The following is a 6,000-nucleotide window of genomic DNA, read 5'->3' on the forward strand; positions in this document are numbered from 1 at the left end:
AGATGAAGCAGGGACATCTTTCTTTCTTTCAATCTTTTTATTTTTTCATTTTTCAAAAACTGACATGACATGACTCACTTGGCTAACCACAATCAACAGTTGACTTTCACATTTGGACTCACATACATGTAAACATATAAACAAACATCATCTTCTTTTTACACTCATTGCCTCCCAAAAATTAGATACACAGTCTTTAGGTAAGGGGTTAGAGTTTTCGTCCCCCCTTTCATAGTTTCTTAGTTTGCGAAACCCCTCCATATAATATCAGAATATTCGTCCCCCAAATATTCCACAACTGGACCCCAGACTATGAAGAACCCACTCAAGTCTCCCTGGAGAACATGTGTGAGCCGTTCTAGTGGGAGCAGTTGCAGAACATTGTGAAGCCAGTTTGATACAGACGGTACATCGTCATCAAGCCACCGTTGCAGTATTGTCAACCTTGCACAGTACCATAGAATATTGAGTAGTCTTTTAAACCCCCTTACTTCCGGTATGGTTGGGTGTAAACCCAGGATACATTGTAATGGGTTGATTTCAATCCTGTACCCAGTTATTATTGTTATTTGATTGTTAACTTCTTCCCAAAAGTTCTTTATTTTTGGACAGTGCCACATTAGATGTACATATGTACCTACTTTTTCTTTACATCTTAAACATTTCCCAGAACATTCTTTATCATATTTGCTCCTTTGATAAGGTGTAGTTTGTAATTTATGTATAATCTTAAATTGTATTTCCTGGGGTTTGTAATTCTTACATATCTTTTTACTGTGTAACATAATATTTTTCCATTGTTGGTCAGATATTGTAATTTGGAGGTCTCGCTCCCATGCCTGCCTGCTGATATTATTATTAACTTCCCTGAAGGAGATCAATTTTTGGTAAATATAACTAATTTTTTTCTTTTTCAGCTGGCAGGCTTGTTTGACAAGTATCTCAATTGGCTCCGGTCCTCCTCCTTTATATTGGGGTATAGAATTTAAATAACTTCGAATTTGCAGAAATCTATAAAAATGTATCCTGGGTAGCCCATACTCCTCATGGAGTTGTTCAAAAGATTTCATCGTACCATCTTGGTAGAGATCATTTATAACCTGAATTCCTACTGTATGCCATTCTTTGAACCCGGGGTCAGTACATGTAGGGGTAAAATTAGAGTTGTTAACAATCGGTGCATAAAAAGACCATTTCCTATACATCAAGAATGCCTTCTTTATATTATTCCATATATTCAAAGTATTGTTCACAATGAAATTGTCCCCGATACCCAGTGATACTCTAGCATCTTTAATAAAAGGTAGGCTTGGTATTGATAACGTTTTATTTCCTTGAGGTACAAGGTCCAGCCATGTTGATTCTGGGTCTTGTTCTAACCATTCTGACAGGTTACTTATTACTGTTGCCCAATGATAATACTGAAAATTTGGTACTGCTAGGCCTCCCTTTTCCACTGGTAGTTGGAGTTTTTCTAGTTTCATTTTAGGGCGTCGGTTTTGCCAAATAAATGCAGAAATGGTTCTATGTAAATCTTTGAATAAAGTACTAGGGATAACACTAGGTATCATTTGCATGGGGTACAACATTCTTGGGAGTATATTCATCTTAATGACAGATATACGTCCCAAGAAAGATATTGGAAGCTCCATCCACCTGGTTAGGTCTAATTTAATCTGTTTTATGATGGGAATCAAATTCCTCTTAACTAAGTCCTCTAAATGATAAGGAATAAAAATACCCAAGTACTTCAACCCTATATGGGTCTCATTAATCGGAGATGTTATACTATTATTTGTGTCTCTAATTCCCAGTGGTAGAGCTATGGATTTGCTCACATTGATTTTATACCCAGAAAAGATGCTAAATTCCTTAATAATTTCCAATACTGCTGGGATTGTTCTCTTAGGATTGCTAAGGAATAATAAAATGTCATCTGCATACAGCGAGATGACATGATCTTTTACTCCACTATTGATACCCGTTACTTGTGGGTGTGTTCTAATGGCCTCGGCCAAGGGTTCAATGGCTACAGTAAATAGGAGTGCCGACAGGGGGCAACCCTGGCGGCAAGAGCGTTCTAGAGTAAACTGAGGTGATACAAAACCATTCGTCATGACCATAGCTTGTGGGGAAGTATACAGTAATTTCACCCAACTTATAAACGCATTGCCCATTGAAAATCGCTCCATAACCTTAAACATGTATTTCCATTCAATTCGATCATATGCTTTTTCGGCATCTAGGGAGATCACTGCCGCGTCCATTTGTTTATGTTTTGCGTACTGAATGACCCCCAATAGACGTCTTATATTAGTATAGGAGTGGCGGCCTTGTACAAACCCTGTTTGGTCGGTCCCAATGATGGTTGGTAATATAGGGTTTAATCTTTTTGCTATGAGTTTGGCCAATATTTTATTATCTACACTTTGTAAACTAATTGGTCTATATGAGGAGGGCTCCTCTAGGTTTTTGCCTTCCTTTGGTATTAAAGTTATACTAGCTACTTGTGTTGACTTCGGTAAACTTTGATTTAGTAATGAATGTTCATACATTCTTAATAAGAGTGGAGTTAAAATGTCTTTAAATGTTTTGTATATTTCTGGGGGGAACCCATCCGGGCCGGCCGCTTTCCCCGAAGGGATGTCATCAATAGCCTCCTTTATTTCTTCTAATGTGACTGGTTTATTTAAAGTTTGTTGTTGTTCATCTTTTATTTGAGTTAAATTAATTTTTTCCAAAAATGCATTCATTTGGGGGTCACTGTCACGTACTTCTGATGTATACAGTAATTTATAATAATTTGTGAAAATGGCATTGATCTCCTCAGATTCAAAACAGCGCTTTCCATTTGTGTCCTTCAGGCATGCAACTGAATTATGATTTTTACGTTTATTTACAAGTTTGGAAAGTAATTTGCCTGATTTATTCCCATGTTCATATAATTTGTGTTTTTTGGCAAATAATGATTTCTCCGCTTGTTGGGAAATTACTGTATTTAATGCAGTCCTTACTACCATCATTTTATCGTAATTATTTTTTGTTGGATGTTGCTTATGCTTCTGTTCACAATTTATTAATTCTTTTTCTAATTTATTTTGTTCAAGTACCATCCTTTTCTTTTTCTTACTGCAAAATGAGATAATTAATCCTCTTAAGTACACCTTGGTAGTTTCCCAGAGTATAGAGGGATCAACTGCACCATTATCATTTATTTCCAGAAATATGGGTAGCTCTGTCCTAATGTATTCCCCAAATTCTGGGTCAGACAAAATGGCTTTGTTACATTGCCATCTATAAGTATGTTTTGGGCTTTGCAAATACAGTTTGAGTGAAATTGGGGCATGGTCAGATATATGGATTGACCCAATACTGCATTTTGTTACTGATGCTGCTAAGGTGCGTGGTATTAAAAAATAGTCTAATCTACTGTAACAGTGATGGGGATTTGAATAGAATGTAAAATCTTTTTCTAATGGGTTTTTTAATCGCCATACATCTACCCATCCCATTTCATCCATTATTTTATTAATTGTTTTAGCACTCTTTGTTAGGCTTCTACCTTGTGGCACCCTGTCTAGATTGTAATTTAAGATATTGTTCCAATCTCCAGCAATGATAGTATTTAGAGATGGAAAGGGACTTACTAATTCGGCCATTTTACTAAAAAAGGTTGGAGCAGGGACATCTTAGTTGAGAGAGATGAAGCAGGGACCCCTTAGTTGAGAGAGATGAAGCAGGGACCCCTTAGTTGAGAGAGATGAAGCAGGGACATCTTAGTTGAGAGAGATGAAGCAGGGACATCTTAGTTGAGAGAGATGAAGCAGGGACCCCTTAGTTGAGAGAGATGAAGCAGGGACCCCTTAGTTGAGAGAGATGAAGCAGGGACCCCTTAGTTGAGAGAGATGAAGCAGGGACCCCTTAGTTGAGAGAGAGATGAAGCAGGGACCCCTTAGTTGAGAGAGATGAAGCAGGGACCCCTTAGTTGAGAGAGATGAAGCAGGGACCCCTTAGTTGAGAGAGATGAAGCAGGGACCCCTTAGTTGAGAGAGATGAAGCAGGGACATCTTAGTTGAGAGAGATGAAGCAGGGACCCCTTAGTTGAGAGAGATGAAGCAGGGACATCTTAGTTGAGAGAGATGAAGCAGGGACATCTTAGTTGAGAGAGATGAAGCAGGGACATCTTAGTTGAGAGAGAGATGAAGCAGGGACCCCCACAGCCTGTTCAGAGATTCCATATAGTTTCATAGTTTGACAGCACAATCATCAGTGTATTTTGGATTCATGTCAATTTGTGTTTTCAGATATTTAACCACTTGAACCGTCAATACTTAATAAACTTGACCTTTCACTCTGTACTTGGTCTGCTCTTTTTCCCCTCTACACCAAAGCTCTTTGCCAAGAGCTTGTAGATCTGCTATTTTTGGCTAAAGTTCTCAGAATATGGACGCTAGGGTTCAAGTGGTTAATATAAAAAAAGGAGAAGAAAAAAATCTATCTCACAAACATTTGGAGGACCTCCTGTAGTAACTCTGAGGACCCCCTAGGGGTCCCAGACCCCCTGTTGAAGACCCCTGGTGTAATGCAAGGTGTGTTGGGTGGAACATAGCAGGAGATCTATCACCTATCCTGATCTGATCACAGAATGGCCTGGCAATTTATGGGTCCATCATTTATTCAGCATACTTTTGGCCGTTGGCTCTGTACTTGGCCTGCTCTTTTTTCCCTTCTACACCAAACCATTCAGTGCAGTACTGGCTCCACTCCATAGGGGGAGCTGTAGAGTAAAAGGTTAGTTACAGGAGGTAGAAGGGAAAGGTGTGACAGGAAGTGGCTGGGTTCCATTTTGAAAAGAGTACTTGGTTAATAAAAAACATTCTTTACAGTCTAACTTCATCCAACATCACAACAATAAATGAAACTGTGTGTCCTAAATAAGAAAGACTTTATAGAAATAAGAGGATATTGTTATAATATTATGATGGTGGATTTTTATAAAGAATCATAAATCAACAGAGGAACAAAGGAGTCTCCATTAAGAAGAGGTAAGAACAGGAGTTCTTCCACTCTTTCATTTCACAACGTGACGCCTTGTGAGCTTGTAGATCTGCTGTTTTTGGTGAATGTTGCCCCCAGAGTAGGGATGCTGGGGTTTAAGTGGTTAAACGGAAAGTTCTAAAGTAATTTACAAAAGAGTTTACAAGAGTGACCTGAGAGATTTACACACACACACACACACACACACACACACACACACACACACACACACACACACACACACACACACACACACACACACACACACACACTATAGCCGCAAATTGCAACACTAGATTTTATTTATAATCGGATGAATCTAGGGTTGCAATACCTCCCATAGGCAGCCAATGCATCAAAACAGTTTTTTGACATCTGTTAGTATTAAAAGATGTCAAACTCACCAATATTGGGGCTCTATGGAAAGATTGAATTATGCTCTTTCTATCTGCAAAGTGTTTGTTTCATAAAAACCCACCGTAGACATGTTATGAGCTATTTTCTATCAATAAATTCAGTTCAGGTGATATTTTTTCTAAGTGCTGGAATTTGGAAGCGCTCGTAGGAAGTCACTCAGTAAACCTATGTAACTCCTATATAACTCTATGTAAACCATTTATGAGCGCTTCTGAAGTTCAACACTTGTAAAAAAAAAAAAAGAACATGGCTGCTCGGATTTATTGACAGATATAACACATAACATGTCTAAGCTGTAAACAAACACTTTGCAGATAGAAAGAGGATACTCCAAGCGTTCCATAGAGCCTCCAAAATATTGGTGAGTTTGACGTCGTTTAATACAATCAGATGGCAAAAAACTGTTTTGATCCATTGGCTGCCTATGGGAGGTATTGCAACCTAGCCGCAAATTGCAAATTGCAACACTATATTTTATTTTAATCGGATGAATCTAGGGTTGCAATACCTCCCATAGGCAGCCAATGCATCAAAACAGTTTTTTTG

The sequence above is a fragment of the Nannobrachium achirus genome (assembly GCF_963921795.1).
Source record: "Nannobrachium achirus genome assembly, chromosome: 18".
NCBI lineage: Eukaryota > Metazoa > Chordata > Actinopteri > Myctophiformes > Myctophidae > Nannobrachium > Nannobrachium achirus.